This window comes from Mobula birostris, chromosome 3 (genome assembly GCF_030028105.1).
Source record: "Mobula birostris isolate sMobBir1 chromosome 3, sMobBir1.hap1, whole genome shotgun sequence".
NCBI lineage: Eukaryota > Metazoa > Chordata > Chondrichthyes > Myliobatiformes > Myliobatidae > Mobula > Mobula birostris.
The window spans coordinates 101,709,896-101,730,726 of record NC_092372.1 but is presented as its reverse complement, the minus strand read 5'-3'; the positions used below and the strand labels follow the sequence as shown (position 1 = coordinate 101,730,726).

The 20,831-nt window shown below is 40.3% G+C and overlaps 1 protein-coding gene across 1 annotated transcript in view; it reads left to right on the top strand.

Moving 5' to 3' along the window:
• bmp2k (BMP2 inducible kinase) overlaps positions 1-20,831 on the top strand; it is a 92,256-nt gene that overhangs the window by 14,369 nt on the left and 57,056 nt on the right. The gene's annotated exons all lie outside the window — the stretch shown is intronic.

The window sequence follows — 20,831 nt, the reverse complement described above, 5'->3', positions numbered from 1 at the left end:
ATTTGTTGCCCGTGGCAACAAATTCCATAGATTCACCACCCTCTGACTAAAAAAATGTCTTCGCATTTCTGTTCTGAATGGGCGCCCTTCAATCCTTAAGTCATGCCCTCTTGTACTAGACTCCCCCATCATGGGAAACAACTTTGCCACATCCACTCTGTCCATGCCTTTCAAATTCTGTCTTTTTTTTAAAAAAAAGAGCTCCAGTAGTAACACCACTGAATTGAGCCTTGCTGTACCGATGATAAGAATCTGGAATGAGAATATTATTGGTTGATTTGATACAGTAGGGCCCCACGATAGAGGATTTATGTTCCTAGAGCAGCATTCAAAATGCGATTTGCTGTAGTGTGAATCCTCCTTTCACATTGAATCCTGTCCTATAAGCAGAGATGAGTTCTTATGGGTTGTTTTTCTCTTGTGTTTGGTGGGGAGGGTAATACAAATGGACAAGGCTTGTCTGAAAGAAACAATTTGTCAATTTTTATATTTGGTCATTAATGTGTGATGATAAGATTTGGATACGTCTCTTGTCAGTTGTGTTTGTAGTCACTGCAGAGTCCCTCCTTTGTCATGCCCTATCTAGTCCCAGGGCATGTGCAGGGATGGGGATACCAGGGAATGTGATGAGATACAAAGATCAAGGTTCATGGAAAAAGGTGGTGTACAAGATGTCCAATGGAGTAATGGGTTAAATCTCGGTAACTTTGTAGAGGTGGATTAAAGGTTGAGGGATATTTAGATAAGCTGGCTGTGGTTGATGCTCGCTACAATGCAGCCTGTCAGAAAAAATACCTCCTGGATTAAGTGTGTACCACTGCTGGATTCTGAGATATCTACTTGCATATCCTTAGACTGCAGAGGGTATGGTAGAGGAGGACTTGGCTTTGACTGGCCAATGTGGTGACATCATATCCAAGTCTTGTTGTTTCACGAGATTGAGTGAATGAAATAAAAAATTATATTTGTTTATTTCACATTTTGTTCATTTGTGTTTAGTGAAAACCAATTTTATTCAGTTTAGAATCTTTAGGTTATGATTTCTGAATTTGTTGAAGATGAATCCCATAATAATCGTAATGTGGGGATCACCCATAATAATAATAGAATTGACTTTTTTTCCCCAGACTTAATTTGTTCATTTGCAGACGATGACTGTTATATTTGCTGAGTAAGTATATATTGTCATCAAAGGAATTAATATTAGTGATTGAACTATTAATTCTAAATTGGCTTTTACGTACAGCTTTATTGATTTTACTTCATTGCTATTGCGGCATTGAGTGAAGCTTGTTGAATGATATGATTGTATTTCTGGAAAAATCCACATCAGAATTTTAATTATTTTGACATACAAAGTCAATGATCTCTTTGTGTTTCTCCTTGCTTCCATCTTGATTCTGTGAGCTAGGACGTGACTGGGAGCAAAGAGGAAACTCCAAAATCTTTCTAGCTTAGGAAAAGATAGCTTGTCTGTATCCCAGAGAGACATAAACTGAGCCTTATAGGCAGTGGACAGAATACGAATATAAACTATGGCTAAGCATAATTGGCAAGGATGGAGTAGTGAAGACTAACTCTAATGGGAGTCATCTCCTGATTAAAAATCTTGATTTGTCAGCAAGATAAGTGTAAGGCATTGTACCAAATCTTCTGTCCAAGTACTGGAACCAGCTAGATTATATCTGAATGTCATCATTCTACTGACTTTTTGCATAATCGAATGGATAAATGAAACAAAGGCTTACTTGTGGAAAAGATACATACTTTTAGTCAATCAGATCACTTAATGTTATCACTGCATTCATTCATGAGGGGGTTGACAGCACTGGCATTTGTTGTCCAGAGTGAATTGCCCCAAGATAGGCATGTAAGAGTCGAGAGCATTTCTTGTTCTTGCATTGGGTAGGATTAAGATTGGTTTCTAATGTATAAGAAGGCAGGTTTGTTTTATTTTGTATCTCATGATCGAATTCAGACTTCTGATTCTGGAGGAGTAATCAGAAGTTTGTTTACCATATCAATAACTTGACCACTACACTATTGTACCCATGTTTAAGAATAACTCCAATAACATTTACAATGTCTGTAATTCTTATTTCAAATTTGCTTTTTTGTTTCTATGTGCAGTGGTACTAGAAAGTTTGAACCCTGTAGAATTTTGTTTCTGCACAAATATGACCTAAAATGTGATGAGATCTTCACGTAAGTCCTAAAACTAGATAGAGAACCCAATTAAATAAGTAACACAAAGACATTATACTCGTTAATTTATTTATTGAGAAAAATTATTCAATATTAGATATATTTGTTGGGAAAACAATGTGAACCTTTGCTTTCAGTAACTGGTGTGACCCTCTTGTTCAACCAAATGTTTCTGGAAACTGTTGATCAGTCCTGCACATGGGCTTGGAGGAATTTTAGGCCATTCCTCCTTATAAAACTGCTTCAACTCTGTTTATGGGCTTCCTTGCTTGAACTGCTTGCTTCAGATCCTTCCACAACATTTCTATAGAATTAAGGTCAGGATTTTGACGGGGCCATTCTGAAACACAAATTATTATTTTTAAAAACCATTCTGTATTTGATATACTCTTGTCTTTCAGATCATTGTCTTGTTGCATTATTCCACTTCTGTTAAGCTTCAGGTGACAAACTGCTACCTTGGCATTCTCCTGTAAAATGTCTAGATACAATTTTGATTACATTGTTCCCTTAATTGTAAGCTGTCCAGGCCTGAAGCAGCAAAGCATCCCCAAACCATGATGCTCCTTGCACCATGCTTCACAGTCGGGATGAGGTTTTACTTTTGGTGTGCAGTGCCCTTTTCCCTCCAAACATAGCAATGTGCATTACTGCCAAAAAGTTTAACTTTTGTCTCATCTGTCCACAGAACATTGTACCAAAAGCATTTTAGAACAACTAGGTAGTCTTGCAAACTCGAGATGTCAGCAATATTTTTTTTGGAGAGCAGTGGTGTCCTTCCATGAAGATCATTCTATTCAGTGTTTTTCTTATAGTGGACACATGAACAGAGACTTGAGCGAGTTCTAGAGATTTCTGCAGATCTTTTGTTACTACCTTTGGGTTCTTTTTCACCTCCTTCAGCACTGCACGTTGTGCTCTTGGTGTAATCTTTGCAGGACACCCACTCCTAGGGAGAGTAACAACAGTGCTGAGTTTCCTTCATTTGTAGGCAATTTCTCTCACTGTGGACTGATGAACACTTGGGTCTTCAGAAATGCTTTTGTAGCCTTTTCCAGCTTCAGGCATCTCTACAATTCTAAGGTCCTCTGAAAGTTGTTTTGATTGAGGCGTGATATGCATAAACAGATCTATCTTGAGAGGAAAAGGTTCTGTCAGTAACCTGACTTTGTATATCTTTATAAGGCAGGGCACCTCTGCAACCCACACCTCCAATCTCATCGCATAGATTGGAACACTTGACTCCAAATAGCTTTTGTAGAATGCATTACCCCAGAGGTTTACATACTTTTTCCAATAAATGCATGTAATGTTGGATCATTTTTCTCTATATAAATGAACGTATAATGTTTTTTGGGTTATTTATTAAATTGGGTTCCCTTAATCTACTTTTAGGTGTGATCAGATGAAGATCTGATCACACTTTAGGTCATATTTATGCAGAAACAGAAAAAATTCCACAGGGTTCACAAACTTTCTAGCACCATTTAGGCGATCATGAATGGTTTTGAAGGTGCTGTAAGTGGGCTGTCAGGTTGTTTCACATACAGTTATTGATAGTTTTATACTTGCCAAACATTGGCCAAAGGACCTTTAGAACTCTGTTTGCAAGCATCTCATTAAGATTTTGTATTTATTTTTACCATAATTAAAATAACAGTATATAGGCAGGGTAGTACAGATCAATAAAATGGTATAGTAATGGTTTAAAATTCTGAACTAGTAACATTGAGTCATATGCTGTACCTCTGGTGCTTTGTATCCATATGCCATAATGCCAGCTGAGGAATTTAAATTCTACTAAAGAAGTAATTTGCCATTTCAGAAGAAAAAAAAATATTTGGCGCCATTAAGCCTAGGCATGAAATCTTGGATTTTTGCTCCAAAATGTAGTCTTTGGGCAGTGGAAAATTTGGATGAGTTGTGGTCAGAAGGTAGTGCAGCCAACTTATTCCACCATCGATTGAACCCGATGGTCTGGACTCTCCAGGGTAGGAGAAAACTTGTCTTAAGCTTGCAATTATTATTATTATTTTTTTTGAAGGATGTGGTTGAATGTAGGAAGGTGCAATCATGTCTGAGGAGTGATTCTCCAGTTTGTGCATTTTCATGGTTACATTATTATTGTGTTTGGCCCATTTTATAAAGGTTAAGCAGCTCGTTATTGAATTCCTGGTGATTATTCCATTTGAATGTTGATGGAGTTCAGTACTCCAGAGAGTATAAGTTTCAAGCATATAAACATGTCTACTTCAGGTAATATTTAAAATATCCACAGTATGTTAAGTGGATTAAAAGATCTGTAATATGATTTATGCTCTTTAGTTAGTTCCTGGATCATTGCCCTGAGAAACCTTGTTCTATCAAGCTATGATCAAATAATATAATCAGATATCTTTTGCTGTATAAAATTAACACCAGATGTTAGCTTCAAAAGTAATGCTTTATTGTATAAAATCCTCTATAAATCCATCAAGTTCTTCATTCTGTACCTCCTGTAGAATTAGTTGATACATTAATCTCCTGAAATCTTTTTGTAACTACAGTGAAACGGCATTACTTTTGCATGTAGATACGAAGCTGATGATAAAAACCTGCTTTACCTTTTGTTTGAGATGTCCTTAGTTGTGGTTTTGCCAGAATTCCCAAGATTCTGGAGTTATCCTAGCAGAATGGAAAACTGTAAACGCAGGGGACATCAGAAAACTGTAAACGCAGGGGACATCAGAAAACTAGGCCAGTTGGCCTATCATCTGTCAGTGAGAAGATGCTGGATTCCCTTGAATAACAAAGTTTAGAAAATCAGTTTAGTTTTATGAAAAGGATGGCATGCTTGACAAGTTAATTCAAATTCTTTGATGTATCACGCAGGTTAGATTTAAAAAAAAATGTGTGCACTCAGGGCCTTTGGATTTCTGAAGGAAAAAATAAGGTGCCATGGCTTCCTGTACAAGATAAGAGCTCATGCATTAGCTATAGTATATTAGCCTGAATAACAAAATTGTTCTACAGAGCCATTTGGGTGTCCTTGATTGCAGGTAGAGCAAGTAATTATGAGAATATTAGATTATTCTCTCAAGTTTTGAGGAGTGGGGTGGTCAGATTAAATATAAAAGTAAAAAAGTCTTGCTTTAACTTCAGAGCAAGACCACATTTAGTGTACTATGTGGTTTTGAGGGATGTACCTATAGTGGAGGTAGTTCAGACAAGTTTCGCTGGGTTGATTCATGAGATGGTTGCTGTCTTGTGATAAATAGTTGAATGTTTTGCTCCTATATTCATGTGCATTTAAAGTGCAAGGTGACCACATTGGAATGGTAGAAATCTGCAGCTTGTCCTTTTCTTCTCCACTCTTTCAAACTTTACCTTTTTAAAGTCTATATCAGAATCAGGTTTATTATCACTGGCATGTGACATGAAATTTGTTAACTTAACAGCAGCAGTTCAATGCAATACATAATATAGAAGAAGGAAAAAATAATAAATAAGTAAATCTTATTCAGTATACTTTATACAGTATACTTGTATTGAATAGATTAAAAATCATGCATAAAACAGAAATGCTATATATTGGGGAAAAAAATGTGAGGTAGTGTCTAAGGGTTCAATGTCCATTTAGGAATCGGATGGCAGAGGGGAAGAAGCTGTTCCTGAATCACTGAGTGTGTGCCTTCAGGCTTCTGTACCTCCTACCTGATGGTGACAGTGAGAAAAGGGCATGCCCTGGGTGCTGGAGGTCTTTAATAATGGATGCTGCCTTTCTGAGACACCGCTCCTTGATGATGTCCTGGATTCTTTGTGGGCTAGTATCCAAGATGGAGTAAACTAAATTTACAACCCTTTGCAGGTTCTTTTGCAGGTGCAGTAGCCGCTCCATACTAGACAGTGATGCAGCCTGTCAGAATGCTCTCCACAGTACATCTATAGAAGTTTTTGAGTGTATTTGTTGACATACCAAATCTCTTCAAACTCCTAATGAAGTATAGCTGCTGCCTTAACTTCTTTATAACCACAAACTATATGTCGGGACCAGGTTAGATCCTCAGAGATCTTGACACCTAGGAATATGAAGCTGCTCACTCTCTCCACTTCTGATCCCTCTATGAGGATTGGTATGTGTTCCTTTGTCTTACCCTTCTTGAAGTCCACAATCAGCTCTTTCATTTTACTGACGTTGAGTGCCAGGTTGTTGCTGCGGCACCATTCCACGAGTTGGCATATCTCACTGCTGTACACCCTTTCGTCACCACCTGAGATTCTACCAACAGTGGTTGTATCGTCAGCTAATTTATAGATAATACTTGAGCTATCCCTAGCCACACAGTCATGTGTATATAGAGAGTAGAGCAGTGGGCTAAGCACACAACCCTGAGGTGCGCCAGTGCTGATTGTCAGCGAGGAGGATATGGTATCACCAATGCGCACAGATTGTGGTCTTCCGGTTAGGAAGTTGAAGATCCAATTGCAGAGGGAGGTACAGAGGCCCAGGTTCTGCAACTTCTCAATCAGGATTTTGGGAATGATAGTATTAAATGCTGGGCTGAACAGCATCCTGATGTAGGTGTTTGTGTTGCTGAGGTGATCTAAAGCCGTGTGAAGAGCAATTGAGATTGCGTCTGCTGTTGACCTATTGTGGTGATAGGCAAATTGCAATGGGTCCAGGTCCTTGCTGAGGCAGGAGTTCAGTCTAGTCATGACCATCCTCTCGAAGCATTTCATCACTGTCGATGTGACTGCTACTGGGTGATGGTCATTAGGGCAGCTCACATTATTCTTTTTAGGCACTGGTATAATTGTTGCCTTTTTTGAAGGCAAGTAGGAACTTCCGCCCGTAGCAGGGAGAGGTTGAAAATGTCCTTGGATATTCCAGCCAGTTGGTTGGCACAGATTTTCAGAGCCTTACCAGGTACTCCATCTGGAGCTTCCGCCTTGCGAGGGTTCACTTTAAAGACAACCTAACATCGACCTCTGAGACAGAGGTCACAAGGTCACCAGGTGCAACAGGGACCTTCACAGCTGTGGTTGTGTTCTTCATTTCAAAGGGGGCATAGTTCACCTGGTAGTGAAGCATCGCTGCCATTCATGCTATTGGGTTTCGCTTTGTAGGAAGTAATGTCTTGCAAACCCTGCCGGAGTTGTTGTGCATCCGATGTCACCTTCAACCTTGTTTGAAATTGTCTCTTTGCCTTGAAATAGCCCTCTGCAAATCTACCTGGTTTTCTGGCACAGGCCTGGATTACCAGACTTGAATGCCATAGATCTAGTCTTCAGCAGACGATGTACCTGCTGGTTCATCCATGGCTTTTGGTTTGGGAATGTGCAGTAAGTCTTTGTAGACACACACTCATCCACACAGGTTTTAATGAAGTTGGTAACAACTGCAGCATACTCCTCCAGGTTCAAAGATGAATCCCAATATGGTCCAGTCCACTGATTCAAAGCAGTCCTGTAGGCATTCCTGCGCTTCCCTTGTCCGTACCTTCTTGGTCCCCACTACTGGTGCTGCAGTCTTCAGTCTCTGCCTATACTCAGGAAGTAGAAGTACAGTTAGGTGATCAGACTTCCTGAAGTGAGAGACTGGAATAGCACAATAGGCATTCTTGATGGTGGTGTAGCAATGGTCCAGTGTGTTGTTTCCTCTGGTATTGCAAGTGATCTGTTGATGGTAATTGCTTAGTGGTTTATTTTCAGACTGGCCTGATTAAAATCTCCCAAAACAATGGTGAAGACATTAGGATGTGCTGTTTCATGCATGTCTAATTTATTTTGAAGCTACTATTCCATTGGCTACGCAGCCAGTGAATCCCTGATCATTATAACTAAACTTTCATCTCTTCATTCATCATGTTCACCCATCCTATGATGGTAGAAACTGAGTTATTTAGTCTCGTTAACAATTTCAAGATCGCATTCTCAGTTTCCAATGTTTGGTATTGCAGGTCCTTAATGTGCAAGATTTGTAACACATTATTTTGGCATGCAAGTACGGCAAGTAATTTGGAAGGAAAATAGGATGTTATCCAATGTTATGAGAGAGGATTAAGCAAAGTGTCAGTCTACTTTGTCATTTGCGTGAGTACGTGCAGGTGCAATGAAAAACTTAGTTACTGCAGTATCACAGCCAGATTGCATCATATAAGCAAGAAAAACATAAATATACCATAACTTGCATGCATTTATTTTACAAAACAATGCACTTAGAAGAAGAAAAGTATTTTAGTGCAAAACAATGTTTTCTCCTGATTAGGATTTTTGATGCTATATCTGAGGACATTGACCTTAAATTAGAGGTTCTCCTATCCTGTTGGGATATGTGCTGGGCTTTAGAGGAATCCTGTGAGTTTGCATGTTTGGAAAAACTGTTAGCGGTCATAGGTTAAATTTATGTATTTGGTGAACTTTGCTAGCAGGACTGCATCTTTCAGAAAGACCACCATACCAACTGCAAGTTCTGGATTATTTTTTAATACAGCTGGTTAAAGAATTTCAAGTATGCAGGAAAAAAAAACACATTCATGTTTGGTTATTCATATTAGATTTAATTTCTTTCAAGTTGGGCTTTGCTTCACTCTATGTAGATTTAATTGTGTTTCTGAATCATGACTGCTTGGAGCCCAATTCTAGTGGAAGTCAAAGTGAGAATCAGGAAACACAAGTTTACTGGTTGATTGAATGCTTATGGGACAGTAACAGGTGATGACATAGTGCTTGTTTGTCTTGATACATGTTTGGATTCAGTGAATATACCATCAATTCCATAAAATGAATAATTTGGGAATTTACACAGTACATTGGGCAGCCTGGATATTTTATATATTTTGTTTAAATAGACATTTTTTGTCTCTTAGTGTGTTGTAGAAAAGAGCAAATTTTAGATTTCTGCACATTCATTTTCCAAAATATTAAATGTTAGAGATTTTTGTATTTCATTAAAGAAAGTAACATTAAGTAATAGACCACTTTTCAAATTAAAAACTTGGATTACTCTGTAGGTATATACCACAGTGCAATGAAACAAAGACATCAATTCTTACACCATGGCAGGAGTGAGCACAGCAACAAGATCCTGCATCAGCAAAGTCTCACCCAAGCAGAAATTTCATGACAGACAGGAGTTTCAAGATGTGCTGGCCTTGCTTTCCTGGAAGAAGCGCAAAGAAATGGGTAAGGTTGAGGACCAAAACACAGTGGTCAGCCATGGAAACTGGGTGCAGCAAATAAGAGATGCATCAAACTATCGTCTCTTCTAAATTGGAAGAAGTCCAACACTGCTGTCAGCTCTGAACTCAGAGACCACTGGAATACTCCTCTGCAGTCTGGAGGTGCCTTGTCAGAAGTCTTCATGCAAGAGTTGCTGCCAAAAAACCATTCCTCTGAAATGGAAACAAAGCCAAGAGACTCACCTATACACAAAAACACAAGGACTGGGGTGCTGAACAATGGCAGCAAGAGCTCTGTTCCAATGAGTCACAGCTTGAAAATTCTGGCTCAAACAGGAGGCAGTTTGCTGTAAAAGAACTGGAGAGCATTACACGGTTGTGTCTGTAGCCAACAGTGAAGCACGGCGGAGATTGCCTGCAGGTTTGGGCTGCATTTCTGCTAATGGAGTTGGTGACCTCGTCAGAATTAATGGAATCTTCAATGTTGAGAAGTACAAACAGATTCTCATTCATCATTCAATGCCATCAGGGAGGTGTCTGATCGGTCCCAACTTCATTCTGCAGCAGGACAATGACCCCCAATGCAAGGCCAAGATCATAAAGAACTATCTTCAGTGAAAAGAACAAGGAGTTCTGCAGCAGATGGTATGGCCTCCACAGAACCTTGATCTCAAACATTGTTGAGGCTGTCTGGGACTATTTAGAGAGACAGATGCAAGTGAGACAGCTAAGGTCTGCAGAGAACTGTGGCAAGTTCTCCAAGATGCTTGGAACAACTTACCAGCCAATTTTCTTACAAAACTGCACAACAGTGTACATAAGAGAATTGATGCAGGGTGGTCACAATAAATACTGATTTGATTTAGTTATTTTACTGTTTACTGTTCTTTAAAGTGTGTTTTTTGATATTTAGAAACTTTTCATTTCATTATTTTTGAAACATCTTTGCTTTACAGATTTTTTTCATGTGCGTAAGACTCTTGCACTGGTCTGTAGTTTGTGTTCAACTACTGTGCAACATGGCAAGTTTGTAGTCACTTGTGTGATCAAAATCTGAAAGAAGCACTATATAGGAACATCCACCTAGCAGTTTGGCTGAAAACCAAACTGAGTTTCTACAATGGGATCTAATGTGGTTGTTTGAAGCTTTTCTGTTCAGTTGCTGCATCTCTCTTGACTGTGTGTGGTATTGCACAATTTTGAGGCAGTTGTGGAGCCATTTAGTTCCAACTTTTGATCAGTGTTCCTAACATTCAAGTATTTTGTAATATCAGATCGGAATCTCATTGCATGCATAGTGCCTTTGAGGTCTTCTAAGTTCCTTAGTTAACACTTAGTTTTCAAGTTTAAACGTTATTGGGTTAGTGATGAATGTACCAGCCGCGGACCGGTACCGGACCTCAAAGCATGTGCTACCGGGCCGTGAGGAAACGATATGAGTAGGCTGCACCTTTCCTCATTCCCTGTCGCACACTGTTGAACTTGAGCATAGGGTTGCCAACTGTCCCATATTTGCTGGGGCATCCTGTATATTGGGCTAAATTGGTTTGTCCCGTATTTCCCCTGCTAAGGTAGAGCGTTCCTATGAAACCTTTTGTGCCGAAATAGCGTGAAGCGAAGAAGCAATTTCCATTAATTTATATGGGAAAAATTTTTGAGCGTTCCCAGACCCAAAAAGTAACCTACCAAATCATACCAAATAACACATACAACCGAAAATAGATAACTCTAACATATAGTAAAAGCAGGAATGATATGATAAGTACACAGCCTATATAAAGTAGAAATAATGTATGTACAGTATAGTTGGGAAGATGAAGGCAAAACCGATTTGTGGGGGGAAAAATCGGCACGTACGCGCGCATGCGCACGTCACGGATGCGCACACAGGTGCCCGCACAAGGCTTCATGGTCATGGTAGTCTTTCCTGGGGTAAAGTGTCCCGGGATTTGACTGCTACTTTTGTCCCTTATTTGGGAGTGAGAAAGTTGACAACCATAACTGTAAAAGACATGTTGAGGTGAGTTTAACCCTACTTGAATACCCCCCCCCACTCCCACCTGCTCGGCCGGTCCGGAATAATATTGTCAATATTAAACCGGTCCACGGTGCCAAAAAGGTTGGGGACCCATGATCTAAGATGTTCAGTTATGCTATCATTTTATATGACAGTTCAGTATTTTGGTTAGCATATTTTTTAGAATTATCTTTGAATGGATTTTCATGCTGTAGACAGTCTTGGTGCGCACTCTTACTTGGTAGTCTCCTGAATTGGCTTATCTGTAATGAGTATTTTAATTGGAATGGAATCATGGGAGTTATTTCCTTAAGTTCTACTATCATAATCCTATCCTAATTGCTACATGTATGGTTTTAAGGACTTGCACCAGTTCAACACACAGGAATTTAGTAGGCCACCAGCAACTAATGGAACAGAGTAAAGTGTTAATGTCTCAGACCAAGACCTTTCATCAGGACTGAGGAGGTCCTGATTATGAGTCCTGAAGAATCTCTGCCCAAAGCGTCGACTGTTTACTCTTTTCCATGGATGCTGCCTGGCCTGCTGAGTTCCTCCAACATTTTGTGCGTGTTGCTTTGGGTTCCCTGCATCTGCAGATTTTTCTCACGTCTATGCACTAATTCAGGCGGTGATGGTAATCCCTTTTCTTATACTGGCTCTTTGCTGGTTAATGGTTGATGAATCAGCACTGCACCAGCCCATGGTCCCCAAGTATAGTGAATTGAACAACTAGATATAACTGAATACAGGTCATTGGAGGTAAAGAAGCAACTGATGGAAGAACTCAGAAGGTCAAACCACATCTGTGGATGCACATACAACATGTTGAGTTGTGACTGAGAGGGAAAGTAGACTGTAAGAGGGAAAGCAAAAGACAGCTGAGATGGGGCTGGTAGATGAAAGGCAGACTCAGAATTTATTATTTGCCTTGGGTGGGAAATGATGAACAGTTGGAACCAGATGGAGGGTGTAGGTAGGGAGGATAGGACAGAGAAAAGACCTAGATGGCTAGGTTAGTAGATGGACATGGGAAATTTGACACAGAGGGAACCTCAGTGGACAAATAAGAATGTGAAATGGACGCAGTGGATTACTAGAAATTGAAAAATTTGATGTTGATACCTTTGGAATGTAGGCTATCCAAATGGAATATAATGTACTTTCTTTTAGTTAGGATTTAGCTTCACCATGGCAGTGGAGAAAACTGAGGACATGAGGAAGGGCAATTTGAAGTGACACACAGTTGCAACTTCAAGATAGCTGCAGGTGCAGGTCCACTGACAAACAGGTCATTGACACAGCATAATTACTAGCTCCTGGGCTAAAGTTGATTCTTCAAACTCAGAATAAATTCAGTGGATTATGCTCCTGGGTTGAGAAATTTGTTACCAAATGATAAAATGTAGCCACTTCTGTATAAATGAGATCATATATATCTCTGGCATCTTGCATTGCCACGTAAGTTCATTTGAAGTAATGGAATCTGTTGAGACAGAAATGATCATTAGTAGCTAGAACAGACTGGTGTGGCCTTGTGAGCAAGAACAAAATTTTCTGACATCATCTGGAAGATCTAGCATTTAGAACTTGTGATGGTGAGAGGTCTTCTTTGTGACTGTGTCTATTTCCTTTGTTTTGGTCAAAGGTTCCTTGTGGTTGGCTGCCTCTCCAGATGTCTGCTGGAGCTTTGGATGTCTGAAATCCCAGACCATTACCTCACTCTTGATAGAACATCTGGACAGGTCTGATCATGTTATTGTAGCTTGTATTTGCTCCAGTTGTTTGGAAATTCCAGAGAAAAAAAAATCAGCCTTGAGACTAGTTGAATGCAAGGCTAATATTTTAAAATATCTTGGCAGACTTTGCAAACAAGAGAAATTCTGCAGATGCTGGAATTCCAAAGCAACACACACAAAGTGCTGGAGGAACTCTGCAGGTCAGGTAGCATCTATGGTAAAGAGTAAACAGTCAAAGTTTCTTGTTGAGACCCTTCATAGGTCTTGCTGAGTTCCTACGGCATTTTATGTTGGCAGACTTTATTTCATTTGTGGTGTGAAGTCTGGTATGTAAATAAGAGTTGAAGCAAATATTGGCTAATAATTCTTTTTTTCATCTAGACTTCCTCAAAAGTTAGTACATCCTTCATAGTTGCACCATTTAGGTGAAGGATAATATAGCACATGCAAAATGTGCTAGAACCTACTTTGTTACGGGAAGTGCTCAGACTTGCTTACAAAAAGTTGAGGACTGTTATCTGACAGAAGCTGTCTGTGATCCATGGGATGCATAACAATGCCTCAGATGATTCAGTCTTATAAGTAAGGGAGTTGTGTTGGAAGCACTTTAGTCATTTTGATTAGATGTTAATCACCTAAAGAACATAAACTTAGTTCACTTTAGCGTAGTGCACAAGAATTGCTGTCTTTGGTGTAATAACTCAGAATCACGGATGTAATGGTTCAGGATGTTGTGGGAATAACAGAGACATGGCTTCAAGTGGACAGGGCCTGGGAAATGAATACTCAAGTATATACGTCCTATTGAAAGGACAGACTGATGGGCAGAGGGGGTGGGGTGGCTCTGTTGGTGAGGAATGATATTCAGTCCCTTGTGAGGGGGGATATAGAATCGGGAGACGTAGAGTCAGTATGGATAGAACTGAGAAATTCTAAGGGTAGAAAGACCCTAATGGAGTTATCTACAGGTCCCCAAACAGTAGTCTGGATGTAGGGTCTAAGTTGAATCAAGAGTTAAAATTGGCATGTTGTAAAAGTAATGCTACAGTTGTTATGGGGGACTTCAACATGCAGGTAGACTGGAGGAATCAGGTTGGTACTGGACCCCAAGAAAGGGAGTTTGTGGAGTCCCTCCGAGATGGATTCTTAGAACAGCTTGTACTGGAGCCTACCAGAGAGAACGCAATTCTAGATTTAGTGTTGTGCAATGAACCAGATTTGATCAGGGACCTCGAGGTAAAGGAGCCATTAGGAGGTAGTGACCATAATATGATAAGTTTTAATCTACAATTTGAGAGGGAGAAGTGGAAACTTGGAAGTGTCAGTATTACAGTTGAACAAAGGGAACTATGGTGCTATGAGGGAGGAGCTGGCCAAAGTTCAATGAAACAATACCCTAGCAGGGATGACAGTGGAACAGCAATGACAAGTGTTTCTGCGAATAATGCGGAAGGTGCAGGATCAATTCATTCCAAAGAGGAAGAAAGATCCTAAGGGGAGTAAGGGGAGGCCGTGGCTGACAAGGGGAGTAATGGACAGTATAAAAATAAAAGAGAAGTATAACATAGCAAAGGTGAGTGGGAAGCTGGAGAATTGGGAAACTTTTAAAGAGCAACAGAAGGTAACTAAAAAGGCAATACGCGGAGAAAAAATGAGGTACGAAGGTAAACTAGCCAAGAATATAAAGGAGAATAGTAAAAGCTTCTTTAGGTATGTGAAAAGGAAAAAAAGTAGTTAAGACCAAAATTGGGCCCTTGTAGACAGAAGCGGGTGAATTTATTATGGGGAACAAGGAAATGGCAGACGAGTTGAACAGGTACTTTGGATCTGTCTTCACTAGGGAAAACAGAAACAATCTCCCAGATGTAATAGTGGCCAAAGGTCCAAGGGTAATGGATGAATTGAAGGAAATTTATATTAGGCGGGAAATGGTGTTGGATAGGCTGTTGGGTCTGAAGGCTGATAAGTCCCCGGGACCTGATGGTCTGCATCCCAGGGTACTTAAGGAGGTGGCTTTAGAAATTGTGGACGCATTGGTAATCATTTTCCAATGTTCTATAGATTCAGGATCAGTTCCTGTGGATTGGAGGTGGCTAATGTTGTTCCTCTCTTCAAGAAGCGAGGAAGAGAGAAAACAGGGAATTATAGACCGGTTAGCCTGACGTCGGTGGTGGGAAAGATGCTGGAGTCAATTATAAAAGATGAAATTACGACACATCTGGATAGCAGTAACAGGATCGGTCCGAGTCAGCATGGATTTACGAAGGGGAAATCGTGCTTGACTAATCATCTGGAATTTTTTGAGGATGTAACTATGAAAATGGACAAGGGAGAGCCAGTGGATGTAGTGTACCTGGGCTTTCAGAAAGCCTTTGATAAAGTCCCACATAGGAGATTTGAGGGCAAAATTAGGGCACATGGTATTGGGGGAGAATACTGACATGGATTGAAAATTGGTTGGCTGACAGGAAACAAAGAGTAGCGATTAACGGGTCCCTTTTGGAATGGCAGGCGGTGACCAGTGGGGTACCGCAGGGTTCAGTGCTGGGACCGCAGCTGTTTACAATATATATTAATGATTTAGATGGGGGAATTAAAAGTAACATTAGCAAATTTGCCGATAACACAAAGCTGGGTGGCAGTGTGAAATGTGAGGAGGATGTTATGAGAATGCAGGGTGACTTGGACAGGCTGGGTGAGTGGGCAGATGCATGGCAGATGCAGTTTAATGTGGATAAATGTGAGGTCATCCACTTTGGTGGTAAGAACAGGAAGGCAGATTATTATCTAAATGGAGTCAAGTTAGGAAAAGGGGAAGCACAACGAGATCTAGGTGTTCTTGTACATCAGTCACTGAAAGCAAGCATGCAAGTACAGCAGGCAGTGAAGAAAGCTAATGGCATGCTGGCCTTTATAACAAGGGGAATTGAATATAAGAGCAAAGAGGTCCTTCTGCAGCTGTACAGGGCCCTGGTGAGACCACACCTGCAAGATTATTAAGGGATTGGACACGCTGCAGGCAGGAAGCATGTTCCTGCTGATGGGTGAGTCCAGAACCAGAGGCCACAGTTTAAGAATAAGGGGCGGGCCATTTAGAATGGAGTTGAGGAAAAACTTTTTCACCCAGAGAGTGGTGGATGTATGGAATGCTCTGCCCCAGAAGGCTGTGGAGGCCAAATCTCGGGATGCTTTTAAGAAAGAGATGGATAGAGCTCTTAAAGATAGCGGAATCAAAGGTTATGAGGATAAGGCAGGAACTGGATACTGATTGTGGATGATCAGCCATGATCACAGTGAATGGTGGTGCTGGCTCGAAGGGCCGAATGGCTGACTCCTGCACCTATTGTCTATTGTCTATCAAGCATACTTATAGGATGTTAGCTATTTCTCAAAATTCTGAAGCTTTTGATGCATTCTTGGCTTCTAGAATAGCCAGAGGTCTAAAACTTATGGAAAAATTCCAGATGGCTTTCAGATAGATCAGATCATACCTAGTTTGTGGGCTTTGTTATGACTCTAGAACAGCACAGGAGTTGTGATCTATGGATCATTTTTAACAGGATATAATGTTACATCTCAAAGTTGGCCAATCACAGTTAAGTCCATGGACTTTGAAAAGAACAAGATCCTGTCTTAATTCAGTATCCCTACTGGTTGACATAAGTACACCTCCAAATTGTGACACTTGCAATATTGCTCCATCATTGTCCATTTGTGTTTCTGTTTGCATGGTAACCAAGATGGTGCATAGTCCTGAGAATGTATGTGATTACATAGCTGTGTGCTAGCAAAGTCATTGTCCTCCACTGGATTCACAATACTGCAATTTTTGACATTTGCTGACTTCAGCTTAACAATGGTCAATAGAGGTTCATGATGTCAGCAAATTGTAATCGTAGCAATATAATGTGAAATTTCTTCACTCCCAAAGTGTTTTTTTTCTCTTTTTCTAATTTAAACATGACTTCATTCACTTGGATGCCAGGATTCTGGAGGGGTAAGACAATTGAATATTCTATGCCCAGAGATAATAGATGCAAGATGGCTTTACTGATTCCATGTAGAGAAGAATAGCAAACAGGGTCTCAGTTACACACACAAAATGGTGGAAGACTTCAAGTCAGGCAACATCAGTGGAGGGGAATAAACAGTCGATATTATGACCTTAAACATTGACTGTTATTTCCCTCCGTAGATGCTTTGGAATTTGCTGAATTCCTCCAGCATTTTGTGTGTTGCTCAAGATTTCCAACATCTGCAGAATCTCTTGTGTTTAATCTTTTATGAATAGTAGTGTGAAAATCACTGGGTATTTGGAAGTTGGTGTTTGCATTGCTGAAGTGCATCTTCACTTTGTGGACAATTCTGTTTGGCCTCTTAGATTGATGCATCAAAGCTGACTGGGTGGTGAGGAAATGTGCTTTATCATTTGGCAAACCCAAGAATGACCCACTCTGCCATTTTGGTTGGTGCTGGTGTGATAACAATAGCATTCACTTTGTTAGTAAAATACAGACCATGCCTGTCAATTTAAGATTTTCCCTGTAGAAGTGGGATGCAGGGGATTCGTTGCTACATCTACGACCAGTCTATTGAAGAAGATGGGGGTGAAGGGTCACTCCCTCCAACAAGCAATCAAGTCCTTGTCAAATGCAGCAGAAGAAAGCAGCAATTGGATTTGGATTAAAAGGAAAGACAACTGAGCTGCAAGATGAAAACAGGAGGGTATGGAACTGAGGGGGTGTATCTGGGACGCCAGGTAGCACCGTTGAGCCCTCTGGAGACGTCGTAGGCTTATCAATGAAACGTCAAAGGAGGGTGCCCACCTGATGATCCTGATGACGTACCTACCCTCCCTCCTTTGTCACCACTCCAAACCCACTGCCAACATCGAGAGTGCCAATTTACCATAGGGATTGAAACATCAAGTCCTAGTAGCTCTCCTCTACTAATAGCTTTGGCAGTCCATGATCTTTACAGCAATTTACTGTTTGATATACTTACTGAATAGAAACATAGAAAATAGGTGCAGGAGTAGGCCATTCGGCCCTTCGAGCCTGCACCGCCATTTATTATGATCATGGCTGATCATCCAACTCAGAACCCCGCCCCAGCCTTCCCTCCATACCCCCCAATCCCCGTAGCCACAAGGGCCATATCTAACTCCCTCTTAAATATAGCCAATGTACTGGCCTCAACTGCTTCCTGTGGCAGAGAATTCCACAGATTCACCACTCTCTGAGTGAAAAAGTTTTTCCTAATCTCGGTCCTAAAAGGCTTCCCCTCTATCCTCAAACTGTGACCCCTTGTTCTGGACTTCCCCAACATCGGGAACAATCTTCCTGCATCTAGCCTGTCCAATCCCTTTAGGATTTTATACGTTTCAATCAGATCCCCCCTCAATCTTCTAAATTCCACGAGTACAAACCCAGTCTGTTATCTACAATCTGGACATGATTATTTCTGGGGTTGTGATATGATTTGTTATATAGATGCTGAAATCTGGATATCAACCATGCAGCAGGTAATATAATCCAGGTTTTAGGGCCCAACATGGCTAAATATCTTTACCTTTTTCCTATTTACAATGGTATTTGCCACTATCCAGTTTTTAGCACATTCAAAGTAAGAATTAAAGCCTTTAGATATCAAAAATTATGATAGCTGCCCAAGTGTTAACACTTATTGCTCTGCAGTTAAAGAAAATGTTGTGGCTGAATTGCTTACCCCAAAATCTGTGGGACAACGTTTTGCACTACCTGGGTCAAGATGGCTTCAATGTATTGCCATTAATCTTGATAAATGTGTCACACATTTTGCACATGCTTTATCTATTTGCTTGTGGCCATCTTTTGTTTCACTCCTACCCTGCTCCTGCTTTTCCTCCACTGGGTAAGCCAGCACTGTTAACTTCAATGTTGAACTACACAACTCAGTGTTGCTCTTCTACAGTTGCAAGTGGACCTTTCTTGATGAACATGGAATTTTTCTTGCCTTGACTGCTTTGTGTATTTTCCACATTTTCTGAATGATTGGCATGGAAAGTTTACATTTGGATTTTCAGCATAACTTATGAATTAATGCATGTAGGTTGTTTTAAAACTATTAAGCATGCAACCCAAGGATGCTTGCTTAGCCACTGCTCTACTCACAGCTTTGTGGCTACATACAGCTCAAACACCATCTATAAACTTTCCGATGACACAATTATTGTTGGCAGAATTTCATATGGTGATGAGGCACACATGATAGGTGAGCAGGTTAAGTGGTGTCACAACAACAACCTTACACTTAATGTGGACTTGAGGAAGGGGAAGTTGAGGAACACATACCAGTCCTCATTGAGGGATCAGCAGTGGAAAGGGTGAGCATTTTTGGGTGTCACCATCTCTGAAGATCTATCTGGATCCAGTATTGATGCAATTACAAAGAAGGCATGACGGCAGTTGTATCTCATTCGGAGTCTGAGGAGAATTAGTATGTCACCAAAGACTTGCAAATTTCTGCAGATATACCGTGGAGAGCTCTCTAACTGTTGCATCACCACTGCACAGGATTGGAAAAAGCTGCAGAAGTTCAGCCAGCTCCATCATGGGCACTAGTGTCCCCAGCATTGAGGAGATCTTCAAGAGGCAATGCCTCAAAAAGGCAGCATCCATCATTAAAGACTCCCATCACTCAGGACATACCCTCTTCTCATTGCTATCATTGTGGAGGAGGTACAAGAGCCTGAAGATACACACTCAATGTTTCATGAACAGTTTTTTCCCCATTGCCATCAGATTTCTAAATGGGCAATGAATCCATGAACACTACCTCACTATTTTTTCATATTTTGCTCGTTTTGCACTGCTGGTTTAATGTAATTATAAAAATATAGTATTGTACTTTTTTTATTATTGTTTAATGCTGCAAACCAATGAATTTTACAACTTATGCCAGTGATATTAAACTTGATTCTGATTAATTACTGTTGTGATTACAGTAGAGCATGGATTGTTAATTGTTTTAAAGCTGATTGATTGTGGGGGGGGGGGCAGAATTTTAGGTTATACTCATTTTCTCTGCAGTTATGCCATACGCTGTCATTTGGCCCAATCAATTAATACCAGCAATTGTGCTCCACTTTCCGTCATTCCATATCTAAGTACTGTATATCATTGTAACTTTCAATTTCTTCCTTGCACAGATTATTTTAAATGTGTATATTCCACTTTCTTCAGCTGCTGGCTATGACTGTGTTTTGCATTCCCACAATGCTTTGAGTAATGAAACTTCCAAATTCTCCTCTATATAGTGAACTATCATCTTAGTATAGTCTAGGGCTTTACTTTGTAGCAGTACAAGAACATTTCATACTCTTATAGATCTCTTGCATCATTTCTTAGCTACCTTTTCTCAAGGGCAAAGAGACTCAGCACTTTGTATCTTTCCTGAATGTGTATTTTCCTTGCCTTTCTCATATCTTCTGTGTCATTCTTTTTGGTGTCTTCTCCAGATTCTCTGTTCTTTTACAACCTGATGATCAGACTTGGTGCACTTTTCTAAATGTCGTTTAACCATGTTTCAGTGTAGATTTGACTTTGTTATTTCAATGCTTTTCCAGTACAAGTCAATCCTAGTGCATCGTCTGTACCTTTTTTTTGACTTACGATCATCTGGCATGACCAAGTGATTCTTGGTTCCACGTTCACTTTATTCTTTCATCCC